Source organism: Staurois parvus, unplaced genomic scaffold (genome assembly GCF_062004578.1).
Source record: "Staurois parvus isolate SC_StPar_1 unplaced genomic scaffold, SC_StPar_1.0 ptg000235l, whole genome shotgun sequence".
NCBI lineage: Eukaryota > Metazoa > Chordata > Amphibia > Anura > Ranidae > Staurois > Staurois parvus.
This window is the reverse complement of record NW_028318031.1, coordinates 11,204,047-11,222,655: the sequence shown is the minus strand read 5'-3', so window position 1 is coordinate 11,222,655 and position 18,609 is coordinate 11,204,047. Positions and strand designations below refer to the sequence as shown.

At 39.5% G+C, this 18,609-nt stretch overlaps 1 protein-coding gene across 1 annotated transcript in view; it reads right to left on the bottom strand.

The window, feature by feature from the left end:
- Nucleotides 1-1,510: 1,510 nt before the first annotated feature.
- Nucleotides 1,511-18,609, bottom strand: part of OSTN (osteocrin) — an 84,933-nt gene continuing 67,834 nt past the window's right edge. The window contains exon 5 of the mRNA XM_089680159.1: nucleotides 1,511-8,445. The gene's annotated coding sequence lies outside the window, so the exon portion shown is untranslated. The remainder of the gene's footprint in view (nucleotides 8,446-18,609) is intronic.

Below are 18,609 nucleotides of genomic sequence, written 5' to 3'. Positions count from 1 at the left end.
ATTTATTATGAATTTAAACAAGACTGACAAAAGGAATGTGTGCATACATTAAATTTGTGACATACATTATAACGGTGTAAAAGTAATGAAAACAACAATGCTCTTTTATTATAAGGCCTTCTGAAAAATTGACAAAACTGGCAAACTGTGTTTTAAAAAGAAATATTTCAATGTAAAGCAAATTTGTCAATAAGAAAAAGTGGTCTAACAAACATGATTGTTTAATATTAGGCACCATCCAAAAGTACATCCAGCACCTTTCTAACCTTCACAAAAATATATACATGTGTACCCTATAATCCCAGGAGCCAAGCCACATACCATATGTAAATACCAACTTGCCCTCTCCTCCACATCCCACAATGTAATATGAAGTGACTTAATGAAAGGTGTGACATTATATTATAACATGTGAGGTGGCCAAAGCTTTTCACATATGGCACCTGCCCAGGTTCAGGAGTTCCTCGTTGTGCTCCAGAACAGCTTTATAAAGAAAAAAAAGCTGTGTGCAGACAGGGTAAGGCTGAGATAGAGGTAGGAAAATCTTCTGCTGGAGTGCTGTGGAAAGAAGGGGTGCACCAAGGTAGGAAGCCTCTCCTGCTTCTGCCAGCATTCATGGGAACCCTGTGCCAAACCAACAAACTGACAGCCAGATCCTGCAGATTACACAAGAAAGGCAATTTTCATGGTGTAATTTGCAAGGCTGGGTTGTCAGTTTGACAGTCCAGTCCAGCTCTGTGGATGTGAGCAATGGCAATGGCTCCTGTATTAATGAAGGCTGTAAACCTTTTTTCACCAGGTAGTGTAGCACTGCATTACGGAAGTACACAACATTAAAAAAAGTATTTTGTTTGTAAATAACTTCAACAAACTATGTAGTAGGAGTATTATCATACTGACTTAATAAAAGAGACAAATCACAGAATAACATTCACACTGTTGATGAGTTATAAGCTACCTTGGTTCTTAGAAGGAAGTATACATTTTAGTAATCATAAAGTTAGTAAAAACTTGACTTGACTCTGTTTTGCTGTGCTCATTATGACTAAATTACACTGCCTAAAGAGGTGGGCAACTGTGTCCCTCCAGCTGTTGCAGAACTACAAGTCCCTTTGTGCCTCTGCCACTTGGAGTCATGCTGGTAAACATCAGTTTTGCATCCCTTTCCCATGCAGTCTTCTATGGAACAAAATATGACAACATTACATTTGGGCTGGCAAGGCTGCTGTTTGTGCAAATACTGTATTTGTGAGAACTGCTATTAAACATTTATGCCAGTTAGATACATTTTCTTACTGACAGGTTTACTTTCAAAAAAATCTTTTATGCTCCTTTGTCCAGACAGCAAAAACTCTACCCAGGCTTAGGCCTCTTTCTCATGGCCGGTCTTTGTTACCTCTGGACTTCTGAAGCAAGAAATCTGTGGATTCTTGCTGCAGGAATGGCTTAGTTATGTGATCAGAATTGGCCACTCAGCCCATTTAAACTAATGGCAGGCTGACAGCGGCCACTGCTGATCGCATTTAACCACATACAGAGCTATTAGCTGCAGCTCCGGGAGATATGTCTGAGCCTGGACACAGTCAGAGGCATCCAGGCTTGGTCATCTGTTCCGGAACCACAGCTAATCGCTCTGTGTGTGGCAACATACGATCAGCAGCGGCTGCTGTCAGCCCGCCGTTAGTTTAAATGGGCTGAGCGGCCAATGCTGGTCGCATAACCCGGTCATTCCTGCAGCAAGAATCCACAGATTTTTTGCCAAAGGAATCCAGAGGCCACAAAGACCGGTCATGTGAAATAGGCCTAAGCCTGGGTAGAGTTTTTGCTGTCTGGACATCCACAGTATCTTGCTGCAGGAATCCAGAGGTTGCAACAAACCGACCATGTGAAAGGGGCCTAACAGTTCTCAACATGGCAGTTAAAGTGGAAGCGATGAACTGAGCTGATAAAAATGTTAATTTTGCCAAATATTTCAGGAATCACAGACATGCCACAGTCATACATGACATTGTGAAATGACATTGCTCTGCAATGCTCTTGTATCATTCCTTCTTACTAGCTGTCATAGCCAGAACAGAAGACAGCCTTTTGTCTGTGCAAATACTAATCTAAAATCATTGTTACATACATCAAAAGTAGTGGTTACACACTAATTATATATCTGTTATCTAGCATTCTGTAAGAATGAGTGTCTAAAATAATAATAACTACAACTATTTGTGTTTCATTCCTAATAGGGAACAAGTATTCAGATATGTTGTACAAAAGTTACATTTATTAGACGAAACGAGAGAAAACTGTTTTCATCAATGATAAAGAAAAGAGAGCTGGAAAAGTAAAACAAGAAGATACTACCTCACAAAGTTGTATATGTTTAGGGGCTCGTTCACACCAGCAGCTGTGCTGAATGCGTGGCTGCTGGTGTGTACTGGAAGGAAACAATGGCGATGCACCAATCCTGGTTAGAACTTTTTTGAAATGTCACATTTCATTCAGTTCTATTGGCCACAGTTAGGTGCGATGTGGTGCATTGTGTTGCACGATGCTTAGTTGAAAAAAAGTACTCTATGCTTGTCTTTTTTTTCAGCACACACAATGCGTTGGTGTGAACTGGCCTCCTAGGTAACAAGGCTTGTTGCCTTGACCTGCAAGGGACTGTGCACAAGGTCGCCAAGCACAGTTCCAACAAACCTGGAGTGAGCGAGCCCTGAAACTGCTAATACTGGTCCCTCCAATGATCAACAACCAATATGAACCAAATAAGCACATATCAGAGGCTCTTCACTATGCAGTCAAGATGACCAAATATAACTGACCACTAAATATAGTTTACATTATACAGAGTTCACAAATATGTATGTAAAAATTCTTCAAAATGATTCAAGTAGAGTCGGGGAGAGGGGTTATATATTTTACTGTCTTCCTACAAGCATTCTCAAAAAAATATGCAGCTCTTTATCAATGTGAAAAATTTAGCTATACGTCAAATGTGAATGCAAACGAAATCACCCCAGAATGAGTAAAGGCAAAAGTGCAATTGTATTAGAGGATTTTTGGACCGTTTCTTTGGGTATGTAACAGCAATTTATTGTTTCAGCATTAATCTATTTTCAGTCCCTCATTTAAGCAATTTATCAATCAGGAAGTTGGGGAGAATGGCAAGAGCAACTGGATGGGTTAACAAAGCCATAGGAATCATTTATAAAATGCAGTGGTTGTTTTTGTTTTTTACTGTTCAGTTGTAATATACCATTGTTCCATACAAAATTCCACAATAATCAATCCATGTAGCCAACAGATGATCACGCTTTTTAGTCAGTTGGTCACTCTGCAAATGTAGTTTATGGGCACATCAAAGCATCTTTTTGGCTTCTAAAAAATACAAAAACCTGTTGTATTGAATCACTTCTATTACAGAAAGAGATATGCATTAAAACTGTTTTAAATGATTTATATTATATGGAGTGTAGATTATTTTTCAGTAGAATTTAAAGAGTGTGTACATTTATACTGTATGTACATCAAGTGCCCAGCATTTCCAAGATAATTGGTTAAGCATGAGTTTACAGTACCATATTTACAAGTGATACAAGAAAATATCAAAGCAAGAAAGTAAGTTCAATATGTTCAACAAGTAAAAAGGGTTAAAAAAAAGCTTAATTTACAGTAATAATGTGAGAAAACACTAACTGAGCAGGACAGTACAAACTGTTTAGCAGGATGAGTACATGAATACAACCAGTGACTTATCACATAGGTCCCAATGCAAGATGAAAGCCTTACACAGTGTATAATATATCAGTGTGGTCCAGCCACTCTACATGCATAGTAGCCACCCTTGTTTCTAATTTATAGTATACTAAAGAAAAAAAAAATGTCATACATAAACCATTTACTGCAGACAAAAATCCCTATATGAATGAATAGGCGTCATTTATGTTAATATTACAATAAAAAACAAACTTAATTTGCCTTTTTTCATATAGTTCTGCGCGGCCTTTCCCTGTGCCCCATAGCCTTTTCAGTGAATACATCCACTTAGTGCAAGCACTCCATGGCATCATTTATTCCTATGGGTAGGCCGTACACTGCGGGACAGGTAGATACCATCATAGGGCTGCAGCGCGCAGGCACACTAAGGCCTACTGTACACAATGCGTTTGACCATCTCTCCTAGATGCCTATCCACTTGGCAGCAGCGTTTGGGCAGAAACAAGGCTGGATGCTTGTAAACAAATATAAATGTGTCTAGACGTATTTAGGCACTTCAAGCATTTGGGCATTCATTATTTTCATTGGTTAGAATAATAATTTTTTTCTGGCCATTGAAATGAATTAACGCTCAAATGCCTGATGCGCCTAGCGTTAACATGCTTTTAGATGCATTTTTTCTGCCAAACCGAAGTTGCTCCTGGATGTGCTGTAAGTGGATTTTTTTCTGCCTCTAAATGCCTATGTGTGCATGGATACATAGGCTAACATGCAGGGGCATTTAGAGGCAGAAAAAAACAGCAGTGTTAAAATCTTCCAGTGTGCATTAGGCCAAGAAACTTTCTCTGGAAGAGCTATGTGCAGGGCTACACAATGAAGACCACTGGACTGAGGACGCAGGTAAGTATTTCAGCTGGCTGCCTGCACCCAGGGGTAGGTGGGAACTGATTAAGCCCAGGTTCACACCAATGCGGTGCCAAAAAAGCTGCAAAACCTGTGCGTTTCCCATACCGCATTGCAATCGCATCATGTTCATGCGATCTGCTGTGGGTGTCAATGATAAATGATTGACACCTCGAAACAGATCGCAAAATGTAATGCAATTGCCAGAAATTGCATCACATGGGTGAGAACACCCATGCAAGACGATTCAGGTGCAGATTTAAAAAACGGTTCTGTACCTTTTTGGTGCGGATGTGATTTGAGTCATACAAAATGTATGGCTGAAATCACACCATGCAGACACTTGCATGTAATTCACTCAGGAATGTGGTGCGATTCCTGTGCAAATTACATGTGGTGTCCCATGCCACATAGTGTGAACCGACTGTAAAGGAATGTTGTACCAAAGGTACAGTTGTCCTTTAAACTCCAGCCATCGTTTTGTTTTGGATAAGGTATGGAAATTTTTTTTTTCCAGTCTTAAACCCCAATATGAAAAGCATCAAAAGGACAGGAAGGCACAGACAACAATAAAAAACTGTAATAAAAATGCACTGTAGGGGCCTTTGTTCCTAAGCTGGCCATACATTGATTAAAATTTAGTTGACTCAGCAGGGGCATGCCAAATTTCGATCAGCAAGCGGACTCCCTGTTCAACAGAAGTCAATTGTTTAGCCCTGTCCCTGCCAGAACTGTTTTGCACACATGCTTAAAATATCATTTTAGGTCTGCAGATTGCATAAAACCTCCAAAGTTTATATATCTTCTAAAAAGAGACACCCGAGAAAATAAAACGGTCTTAGTTTAAATTTTTTATGTTACACGATATTAGTGCAACGGTTTAGGAAACACAACATTTCAGTAAAAAAACCCCCACTAAAGTAATTTTAGACACACAATCGCAATAAATTACCCAATTTTGGGGAAAACATAAAGGTGAGATTGTGCAGAGTATAGAGATACCTAACATGTCAAACATTAAAATTGTGTGTACCAGTGAAATGGCAACAAACTTCAATACCTTATATTTTCCATAGGTGACATTTAAAAGCCCCTGCAGGTCATCAGTTTAGAGTTACCCAGGATAAATTTCAGTCGGTCAGCGACTGCAGCCAATCAGCTGCAGCTGCTGAACAGTGGGTGCCGCTATCAGAATACAATGTCAATTGATGGGCGGAATTCTCCATCCATCGTGTTTTTGTGGACAGAGGAATCAGTTTTTTTATTTTTAAATCTAACCTTGTATGTTCAGCTATAGGTCATGTGCCAATATTAAGGGCTTTGTTATGTGCTTGCTCTTGTAGGGAAAAGATAGGAAAAGCTGACAAATTGAATAGGGAGAGTTTAGGGTCAGTTAGGAAACTGTATTTTAATTCTGACTGCTAGCTCTTTGAGCAATCAACCCCTTTTCTGCCTTCTTTTCTTTATATTGAGAACTTATTTGTCTTTAATTTTATTTTGTGCTCAGCAGTCACTTTTAGTTGTCCTGTCCATAGAACTTTCGGGGTGGCAATATACTGCAGTTTTCATTTATTTGTGTCATATTTTGTTATTTTTATTTTATGTTGATATGGTCTTTTTTTGTTAAATGTCTTTTTTTTGCAACAAGACTTCCCTTAAAAAAGTGACCTTTTATTTCATGGAGACTTATTTTGGGAATATATCAGTTATATTATTTAGGGGTGTTATTTTGAAGAATTCTTTCCTTTTCTTTTTTTTAATTTAGATTTTTAATGCTTTTTTTAATTTGGGGTGCTCAAAGCACAGCATTAACTTGTCCCTGACCATCTGCTCTTGAAGCTGCCCTTTGTTTGCAACACACTACTGTATTGTTTTGAATGTAAAAATACAAATAGGTAAAGAACAGTGTGCACCTAAAACTCCCTATATTATATTACCCACATTCAATCTACTCTCCTGTCTCCACAGATAAAACATAGGCATACATCAGTTAGGCCTATTATTAAAAGTGGAGACTGCAACAAAATACAATTACACTTTTTGCTTATTTTTGTCTAGCTACCTCTGGATGCAGCATCAGAACTGAGGATGGATAGGATATAGAGGATGCACAGAGGAGTCATAAGAATCTCTGTAGAGCCTGTAATATGCAGCCATCTCCAATTACTCTTCTTGTTGTAAAGTGGAAAGCCCAAGGGTTTGAGATACAGAGCAAACATCATCCTGTCTCAAATACACATTCTGGTTTTAATTTTCACTGCTGAGTTATAATCTGTTGCTTCTGGTTGCTGCACTTAAAGTGTTACTAAACCTACAACAGTAAAATCACTCTGTATATGCAGTAAAGCATGTTTGTTATACTCCTGTCTGATCCTATCTTTTCTGATCTTCCCCTTCTTCTACTGTCCCAAATCCATCTGCTGATAGTACAGAGCTCTAGGAGTCATTCTGCACATGCTCAGATTAGTGTCTATTGCTAGAGAGTTTTTTTTTATTTGGGAGGGTGCATGTGATTGGCACAGGGCCAATCAGCATTGTCCAGACAGAGGTTCAGGGGTCATGCAGCCTCATAGGAGAGTCAGAGCACAATGAAAACCGTAACCAGTGCTCAGCCAGACACTGATAGAAGTCACAAGACTGCTATATACTACTGATGAGAAAAGGTATTTAGTAGTATATATTTACTAAAATAATTAAATTTCCATGTCCTGTGTACTATGGGAGACCAGATATAGTGAATGTAGGGTCCTGGGTCCTGGGTTTAGTAACACTTTAAGCTAAATTCTACTGTTTGAAACACTTAGTCCATCGTCATTTCTGTATCAACTCTTTAACTATGTTATTATGCACAAAATGTTTTCTTTCTGTAAATTATTCTGTGAAATATTTTTTATATGTATAATAATATGTGAAATATTATTTTTTTCTGTAAATTATTCTGTGAAATTCTTTCTGTAAATTATTCTGTGAAATATAGGTGAGAATTATACTTATCTATCTGTTTTTATACAACAACATGATTAAGGGTAGTTGTCTTTTCGTCTTCTCATTATAGTATTACATTGACTTAAGTGGCATGCTGGGTAACCAGTTTTACAACAGCTAAATAGGTATATTAGTTCCTAATATACATCTTCTGGAAAAAAAATAAAAATGCAGGCACTTTCTGGTCAAATTAAATGTACTCAGATTCACAAATAGTTTGTTATAGAGTTTTCACATGAGGCAGACTTTTACCTGACCAAACATAGGTACATGTTTAAACATATACATACGTACATTAGCATTTACAGGATTCTGAGCATATGTGCATTAAATGAGAAAAAAAAAATGAAACTTGCAATTTCTACTTTTATACTTGCATATCAAAGACTTCATGTACTTTCATATTTCTTAAATAATATGCTGTGCTGCATAATAGGGGTGGGCTAGAGTGGATAAATGGTCTGTTTTGTTTAGTGGACACTGGTAAACATACTGGACGCAACAAAAAAGTGCATTCTTTTATATGCAGGACAAATTTCAGTCACAAATGAAATGTTAATATTTCACGGAAATCAAATTCAAATAGAAACCCAGCAATTTTAAGATCACTAGGATGTACGGTATTACACATACACCCTGTGGTCTAAGCAAGACACACCCTGGCTGTAAAAGTCCTGACCTGATGGATTGGATCTATTAGTGTTTTGACAGTGGATGTGAAATAGATTTCTAGATGGTCAATTCATTAATCACTGTAGCAGAAATCAGGAATTGGAGTCCTGTAAGATATCAGACGTGTCTTTGTGGCATCCGTGATGTATCATATATCATCCAGGGTGTACATATCTGCAGAAAAATAAAAGAATTGAAAATCATTTTGTTCAACAAATTTTCAAATCAAATTTAAGATTGCCTATTCAATATACAGTATATAACTGATCCCAACATTGCTGGCAACAGTTGGCAAATATATGACTTTATTCCCAAGACATAATGATCACTTGAGACCTTCTATAGTGCTTGTTGTAAAGTGTTTATGGCATATCAGTAATCTTTTACTTTTTTATTTGTAGAAAAAAGGAAACAAAAGATAAAGCAGTAGATCCAGAGATACTGTATATAGGCAACTATAGACATAAGGGCCAGTGTCAATCGCCTTTGTGCTTATGTCAATGGCATAGATTTGAGAAGCTTCTGAGTTCATTCAAAATTCATTGAAAGGTTATTTTGACCTGCCATTGTCCTCTTTCTGACCTGTATTTGAGCTGCTTTAAGTGGATTTCCATAGATACGATATGTATAGTTGCCAACATTTGTCAAAAGTTTTTAAGTATACTTTTTTTCTGTGTAGCAAGAAAGCCTCTGTAGGTGCGGCATTACAATAATTAGCGAAAATTGGGGGTGGTTTAAAATAATCAAAATATTGGACATAGCTTAAAGGAGGTGTGGTCAAATAGAGGCTGAGATTATTTACATGGTACATTATGTGGTAGTTTTAAATAGGGAATATACAGTGCAGAACAAAGGAGGATGGAGATGACTGTGTGTTTGTGCAGGATGGAGATGACTGTGTGTGTGTGTACAGGATGGAGATGACAGAATGGAGGTGTGTGTGCATAATGGATATAAAAGGATGGAGGTGACTGTTTGTGTGTGCAGGATGGAGATAACAGGATGGAGGTGAGTGTGTAGTATGGAGATGAAAGGATGGATGTGTGTGTGTGTAGGATGGAGGTGTGTGTAGGATGGAGATAACATGATGGAGGTTTGTGTGTGTGCAGGGTGGAGATGACAGAATGGAGGTGTGCGTTTGTGTGAGAATGTCCTGGGCATTTAGGGACTGTTGGCAACTATGAATATGTATGTGAATGGAAAACCTGTTTAAAGAGAACAAAAGCCCGTTGACTTAAGGAGTTGAGTGTCTTCACACAATAAATTGTGTGAATATTCACATTAATTATCCAATTATCTGCAGATTAAATAAATAACAGGAACTTGTTTTTCACATGACTGGATAGTAGGAGTAAATATTAAAAAAATGTATTATGTGAAGATTTTCAACTTCTTCAGCAAATCAGCCTCATAATATGAAACTGTCATTTTTCTTGAGCTTAGCTCTGCTCCCTTCCATCTCCAAAGCCTGTATATTGGCATCCAATTTTGAGTTACAGAAGGTGTAAGAGAACAGTGCTCAATCAGACATTTATAGTTAAGTTGAGATATGCATTCAATTTTAGCTGTCATCATCTTTTGATCTATCAGTTTTAACTGAAGGTAACCTCTGCTTATGCATTTACACAACTCTCAGTTGAATTACACGTTTCCACAGGTTTACTTAAATTTCCACAACTTAATGTAATACATGTACAATATACATCATCTGATTCTCAGGATAAAACTTTATATTTTTTCAATGGTTTACTCTTTCCATCATTCGTTAACCCAAAGTCAAGAATGATTTTTTACAAACGTTGTGGGTAGAGATACGATTCTTAGAATTGTTTGCAGCTAGCACTCTTGTGGTGAATCTGCTATACATATGAATGACTAAAGTAAAGTAAAAAAAGTCTTCTAACTGGCAGACTTCAAATGAGTCAAGTCACATAGTGCAAAAAGACATATATTTTGCAAACAATAAAATATTTACTTTCAGCTATATTAGCATATACTAAATAAGTAACAGTTCTGTCTGGAGATGACATTATGGAGTTGATTTACTATAGGCAAATATACTGCGTACTTCAAGTGTGGTTGCGTTAGATCTGAGGGGAAGCTCTGAAATGATCAGAAGCTTTGCTGATTCCATCATTCAATCATGTGCAAGTAAAAACTCTGTTTTGTATTCCTTGCAAGTGATTGGGTATTCTTTAATAGTGAAGCTTTACCTAATTTACTAAGCTCTGGACCAACTGTAAGTTGCACAATTTATTTGCCTTTAGTAAATCAATTCTAATATGTTATGATGCGGGGACCGGGGTGTATGCAAATATGCCATCCCATCATTCATTTCCCAGTCCCAATTATAATTAGAAAGGCCTTCTAGCATCATTATTTCAAGTCTTTTGTAGTAGGTTTATATAAACAAATTCATGATTACTGTTTTTGTCTCATCTTTCTGATTTTCTAAATCTGAAAGATTTGGCTATTTAATGCTGAAGCTGAACATTGTTATGCAGCAGATAGACCTTTTCTTGAAGTCCATTGAGAGATTCAGAAATTTTAGCAATTCTTAAACATTTGGGTTATATAGCCACTTACAGGATACAGGAGGTTAGGACAAATATGATAAGCCAGCCCCTGTATACCCTACGCCCAAGCACCATTTTTCAGTTTTGTGAGCAAGCAGTACAAGACCAATAAGACAAAGGGGTATGGGAGCCGAAATAATATTCAGGATTCATCCCAAATGTAAATAGAGAGGACTTAATTTTTCAGTTTTTTTGTTTTAAATTTATAAGAACAACGAAAATGGTCACTGTCTTTTGCTTCATGTAAGTGAATTTCTACATCTGAAAAATTCAACTACCGGTACTTGATGCTGAACATTGTTATGCAGCAGATGATGTCCTCTGAGGGACAGAGGGATGTTAGGAATTCTTGAACAGTCAGGTTATACTGGTGATTACAGGCGGCTGGGACACCGGAAAACAAATACATTAAGTCTCCATATAGCCCCACTTCCAAGCATCATGTTTCAGTTTTTCAAGCAAGCAGTACAAGAGCCAGTAAGACAAAGGTGTACTTTAGCCACACTACAAAGCTGTCCAACCATGTCCCAATTAATGAATATAGGAACTGTCCTGCTTACCCTTGTAAAAAAAACAGAATCATCCACCAAGGAGTGAGGGTAGGAATCCTAGTGCTAGCATTAGGAATATTCAGATTCAGCCCTAAAGAAGAAGGTCCATTATCCTTAAAAACATGTTGGGTGCTACCTGGTGGGAGCCATGCACATTTAGAGAACAGATAGTACCTATTGGTATCCTTAATTGGGAGCTGGCCTCTGGCGAAGTGAACTGGCTGCCAAAATTAGGTAAGTAAATGCAACTAGGGACCTGATTATTGTCTAGGAGTAATTTGATCTTGAAAACTTATAGAGAGATAGTAGGTGCACTTTTGGTCTTTGGGTTTATACTAGTAATAGTCACAATTATGAACAATAGGAATAAATGTAAGAAGATCACAGTTTGGTCACAGAAGAGGATCTATTTTCCAGTAATCAGGTCCCATGAAGACTTCTAGAATTGCAATATCCCACTTAAGGGAGATCTGCAACAGGGTAGGAGTGTTTTCTGCCTGCTGACTGTCCAGGGGAGTACAGGACCTTTCAGTAATAGATATGTCCTTGCAAGGAAGAAAGAGTGGGCAATCATATGCAGAGGCATCATTGTCCAAACTGGGTCCCATTAGAAGAGGGGATTTGAAAGACAATATCTTAACTTCAGGTAAGAGAGAGGGGTTACAAATGACACATTCAACACCATCCGGTGTAGGGAGTAGGTCACCTGGTCTGTTGCAGGGGGTGTGCTCCAAATTAAATTCAGTGGAGGTCAGATCAAAAGCAAAAGGGCCTCCTCAAGGACTCAGGAGCTATCTATTCTAGAGAGCCAAAATAGAGAGTGAACAAGAGCCTGCCACTGTTTGGGAAGTCCTCCCAGGGTAGGGAGGAAGGGATCATCTTCACCAGGGCCAGATCTAGGGGAGTGCTGGGGTGGGTTTTGCCCACCCAGATTTTAGCTGTGCCCCCTTAGGTCTCTGAAAGCGCATTCACTAATCCATGAGCCAGTCTAAAGCAGTTGATGTAAGGAGGCACACTAATGGGGACAATCCATGTAGGGGGGCACTCTGATGGGGACACCTGATGTAAGGGGGCACTCTGATGGAAATTATCATATGTAAGGGGGAACTCTGTTGGGGACAATTGATGTAAGGCTGCACTCTGATGGAACACCTGATGTAAGGTGGCACTCTGATGGGGACACCTGATGTAAAGGGGCACTCTGATGGGGAAACCTCATGTAAAGGGGCACTCTGATGGGGAAACCTCATGTAAGGGGACACTTTGATGGGGACACCTGATGTAAGGGTACACTCTGAAAGGGACCCTGATGTAAGGTGGCACTCTGTTGGGGGCAGTTGATGTAATGGGGAACTCTGATGAAGGCACTCTGATGGGGACACTTGATGTAAGGGGGCAAGCTGATGGGAGTACAATTTAAAGGGGGACTCTGATGAGGACTCCTGATTTAAAGGGGGAATCTGATAGGGACATCTGATATAAGGAGGACAGGTTCTGTGTCAGCCTAATACATACTAGTGTTTCCAAGGTCGTGACACTGTGTGGCAGGCTCCCAGTGACAAACAAACAGTGTTGGCATTATGCCCCCGGACTTTTTTTTACTGCACCCCCAGACTAGATAGGCTAGATCCGGCCTTGATCCTCGCCCTGACCAGAGTCTGGCAAATAGTGTTCAGGACTTCTTGGTCTGTAGTGACCAGCTTGGTGTCATGGCCAAATTCCACACTACCTAACTCAAAAGGGTGTGACTACAAAGGACTGACAGACTGCATGAAACAGGGTGGTGGTAGTGGGTAATGTTTAAAGATAATTACCCAACAATCCAACAAAGCTTAAAGGGGTGAACAGGAAAACAATCTGCTACAAACCAAGAAAAGGTCAAAGGTCCACAGGAACTCACACCTGAAGATGAGCCAAGATTACTAGCGCTATATAATTGTTAATTTGCAATTAGACAAGGATTTTAGACTATAGGATTTTCGACTTTGCATGAACTGCAAAAATATAAGTAAACCGACTCCCTTCAGGGAAGGTCTACTGAGTGCTCCACAATAGGAATGCAAGAAAAAGACACTAGGGTAGACATAAGGTTCAGTGCTGTGAAAAGGGTCCAGAACTGCTGAAGGACACCGAAGAGTCATGTCCTCACTAGGAAGGGAGCAGTAGGAACTGATCCTTGTTGACATTTTAGGTCAAAAGGTCCTTCATGAGCGATAGGGCTGAGAAGGATCAAGCACCATGAGTGGTGCAATCTTCCATGGAAAAAGTGCCAGTTTGAGCAGAAAACAATTCTCAGAGTAGGAATCAGAGATCCCTGGGTGTGGGGAACCAAACAAACCCAGGAAGTTGCACAATGAGGTGCAGTAATACCAGCAGGCTGAAGAAGGGCAGGGAGGGAGGTGCCTGATTTAAAGGTCTAGAGCAGAAGCTACATGCAAAAGGCTAAGCAGATGATTTAAAGAACTTCTGGCTGTGAGCTCTGTGGCGTGAGTGGGAGGCAGACTCTGGCAGCCTATGAGGTACTATTCTAACAGAAGATGAAAGATGGGGTTCCTCCCACAGATCTTCTCTAATGAGGTAGGTGCACAGTCTGACCAACAGCAGCATCAGTAATAACATTATGAAGTTCAGGTCCAAATAGATGCTTTCCCTTAAAGGTGAAGTGAATGAGATATTCCTTGGATATATCTTTGGTGTCCCGGGCATATAACTAAAGAATTCTATGAGGCCTGTGAGTAGATATCACCTCCATGTGAGACACAAGCTTAGATGCTTGCATGAGGTCATCACAGCTGAACAGTAGGGCTCCAGAAACTTGTACCAAAAACTCCAGTGCATGAGAGTTTGTCCTTGTGATGGAGGGGTCAATGGTGATTTGATCCATAGGGACATAGTTTTACAAATCAAAGTTATCACCAATAGAAGATGGAGGGTAAGAGCACCATCAACCTGTTTTATGCTTGTTAAGAGTGTCTACAGTGGACAGAGACCACTTAGAAATACATTGCCTTGAAGCCTCTCTGGAAAAATTGTCAGGAGGGGTTCATGATTTTATATGTTGTTTGCAAGCCTTGTTAAATGCCAATTTTATTGGGAAGATCTTTTGCAGACATAGAAACTGTGAAAGACCCCAGGCCTAGAACAGCAGGCTGATCCTCCTGAGGACTCTGAATCTGAATCAGGGATGATAATAGGGCTCTCAGGAAAACTTATTAAATGAATATGAGGCCCAGTGTCAATTCTGCCGTAGATGGGATTGTAGTGCACCTAGAGGCTCTGTGAACAAATTGGTCTATTTCTTGTGCACAAACCAGCAAAATGTCTGAAGTGGACATAATGGGCCTTGTAAAGTGCCTTACCCAGCACAACTATAAAAGACTCTGATGGGTACAACCCTATAATAATAGCGGTCCCAGGATCTAGATTATAGGCATAGATTCATTCTAAGGATGAGAGATTAACACACCTGTTACAGCAGGAATGCCCTCTGTGTGTCTCTAAAAAGACGTGTTGCAAATGGGTAGCAAAAAACTACCAAGCGTAAATTGACACCAGGCCTAGCATCCTCACAAACGCATCTTGTGCTGATGAAGGTCACAAGCGTTTGGAGCTGATCAAATTACTGTGCAGACAGGGAAACGAGAACAGCGGCTAAATGATCCATGAGCTGCCTCACAAGCAAAAACAGCAGTGGGATGGTGCTTCCTCTAGGCTGACTGGCAGGAGAAAGAGTGTGGAGCATGTGCATACAATACTCCACCCTGCAAATGATGTCAGCACTCAGTTCGCTCAGCCTTAGCCATTACAACGTTAACACTGGTGGTGGCGGCAAAAACTTTAAAATGGTGCAGAACAATGAATGTTAGGTGGCTCCTGGTTCTTCAGCCCAAACTATGTACATCTTCAAAGATTAGGGTACACCAGAAGCTGTGCCATGGCTCAAAACCTAAAGAGCTCTCTGTTCCTAACTAACACAAAGGTCTGGAAAGTGCCACAATGCAGTGCCTCATGGTTACATTCCAGGCTAGCCTAAAAATCTTCCAGCACAATGGAGTCTGGGTACAGACTTCTAAGCTATTGTTGAGGATATGCTCCTCCAGATAGCTGCTGTGTAGAAACTAGTTTAAGCAGCAGCTTATGAAGTCTTGATTGAATTCACCAAAGAAAAAAATGTCTACAGTGTGCCGAGTATCTTGACTTATGGGAAAAAAATAACATGTAAACAGAAAAATAAAAAGGCTACCAAAAATATAGTTAGACTCTTTCTCAGTTTTGCTGAGGAAAAAGTACCCGACCTCCTAGTACACTAGCAAAAAATTTAAAATATACTAGGGCTGGCTTTTTTTTTTTTTTGCACGTGTCCCAAATGCCTGTAGGTGGGAGTATAACCTGATGGTTTACAAATTCCTATGTCCCTTAATGGAATATAAAGAAAGCACATTTCCCTCAAGTTCCCTGGCTTTGTACCTACCACTTAAAAGGCTGGTTTATTTTATGAATGCAACCCAGGAAGTGGTTCAGTGGAACAATATCTGAAGCATCATTTTTCAGGATCTTTTTACTATGGACAACTATAGTTTTAACCATTTATCACCCACCCACAGTACTTTTAATGCGAGTGGGTGGCAGCTACAGGTGCAGACACGTACTGGTATCTGGTACTGGATCACATGATTACAATGTAAACAATACAGTAATGAATGACTTCCATTTGTGACTGCTTGCTTACTGATGTGAAGCTGTGATTGGCCCACAGCTATCTCATGGTACCTGGCACCCTGTAGCATGTGATTAGCCATAGCCAAGCACAGCATGTCAACAGTAAGCAAGCTGTTATGAATGGAAAGCCATTCATGACAGTTAACTATCGCATACAACAGTGATCATCACTATTATAAGCAATAACAGCGTAAAAAAAAATAATCCCTAATCACTCCCTCCCCCAGAGTAGTACAGTGACATTATAGTGAATCTGAACTACTGTGATAACAGTATGCAAAAAAAGAGAAAGTGTTAAAAAAAGACAAAAAAAAGCTTAAAAATAGAATACAATTTATTTATTTATTTTTAAATAGTGTCAGCATTCAGTATCTCTGATCATCGCTACACCAGTTATTTGATGACACTGTACTGTACTGGTGACAGTATGTAAAAAGTTATTTAATTTCTTAATGTTCCAAAAAAATTACAATTTCAAAAAACTCACCAAGTCTACTTTCCAGAAAAGGGTAATTTTGGGGGTATTTACACTGTCCTGGCATTTTAGGGCCTCAAGAAATGAGACATGCTGTCAGTACATCAGGATTGATCAATTTTGAAATATACATAATATACCATAATTTGCATACTCTGTAACTTTTACACAGACTAAATAATGTACACTGATTTGGGTTATTTGTATCAAAGAAATGTTACATAGTTAGTCTGGCTGAAAAAAGACAAAAGTCCATCCAGTTCCAGTTCCAGTTATAATCCTATACCCACAGTTGATCCAGAGGAAGTCCAAAAACCCAGCAAAGCATGATCCAATTTTCTCTTGCTGGGGAAAAATTCCTACTTGATCCCTCGAGAGGCAATCGGATAATCCCTGGATCAACTTTACCTATAAATGTTAGTATCCAATTACTGTATATTCTGTGTATCTAGGACAGAATCCAGGCCTTTTTTAAAGCAATCCACTGAGCTGGCCAGAACCAACTCTTGAGGGAGTCTATTTCACATTTTCACAGCTCGTACTCTTACTTTCCGTATTTGGAGATAACTCTACAGTACACCGAGTTCACTATATGAACCACTGATGTATTTATACATGTTGATCACAGTCCCCCTTAATCTCCCCTTCTCAAGAGAGAATAAATTCAGTTCCTCTAATCTTTCCTCATAGCTGAGCTCCTCCATGCCTCTTATCAGTTTGGTTGCCCTTCTCTGTACTTTCTCCAGTTCCCCAATATTATTTTTCTGAATTGATGCCCAAAACTGAGCTGCATATTCCAGATGAGGTCTTACTAATGATTTGTACAGGGGTAATATGATATCTCTCTCTCTGGAGTCTATACCTCTTTTAATTCAAGAGAGGTTTTTGCTCACTTTAGAAACTGCAGCTTGGCATTGCATGCCATTATGAAGCTTGTGATCTACCAGAACCCCCAGATCCTTCTCCATCATTGATTCCCCCAGTTGTACTCCCCCCCCCAGTATGTATGATGTATGCATATTCTTAGCCCCAAAGTGCATAACCTTACATTTATCAACATTAAACCTCATTTGCCATATAGTTGCCCAATTACACAGAGCATTGAGGTGGACTTGTAAATTGGAGACATCCTATAAGGACATTATTCCACTGCACAGCTTAGTGTCATCTGCAAAGACTGAAATGGTATTATTAATCCCAGACCCTATATCGTTTATAAATATATTAAAAAGTAAGGGTCCCAACACTGAACCTGACGGTACACCACTAACAACCCTAGACCATTCAGAGTATGAATCATTAACCACTACTCTCTGAATACTATCTTTTAGACACTTTTCTATGCTTTTACATACTGATTTTTCCAAGCCTGTAGACATTACCTTACACATTAGCCGTGTGTGGTGAACTGTGTCAAACGCTTTTGCAAAATCCAAGTATACCACGTCCACCGCCACCCCTCTGTCCAAGGTTTTGCAGGTAGAGCGAGCGCATGCCTCTCACGTGCCCCCTACTTGGAAATGCAAAATCACGTATAAATACGTGATTTTATGCACCCGTGCCACCCTGTAGCAGTATATCTGCTATAGGACGGCCAGGAAACGGTTAACTTTTCCTGCAGTGCCATTATTCCAGTCAATTTCTGGGTAGTTAAAATCCCCCATTATTATCACTTTCCCAGCCCTTGCAGCCCTTTCGATCTGTGCAAGGAGCTGAGTCTCCACCTCCTCATTAACACTGGGTGGCCTATAACAAACTCCAAAGATTGCCTTTGTAGTACGCATCCCCATGTGCAGTTCCACCCATAATGCTTCAGCCTCATCACACTCTGCATCAACTAGGTCCTCTATCACACTTGCTCTAAGATCATTTCTCACAGAGACAGACACCACCACCTTTCCTATTTACCCTGTCTCTTCAAAATAGAGCATAGACAGGAATTTTAATGGCCCAGTAATGTGAAGAATGAAGCCAAGATTCAGCAATACCAATTAAGTCATAGTTCTGTTCATGCACC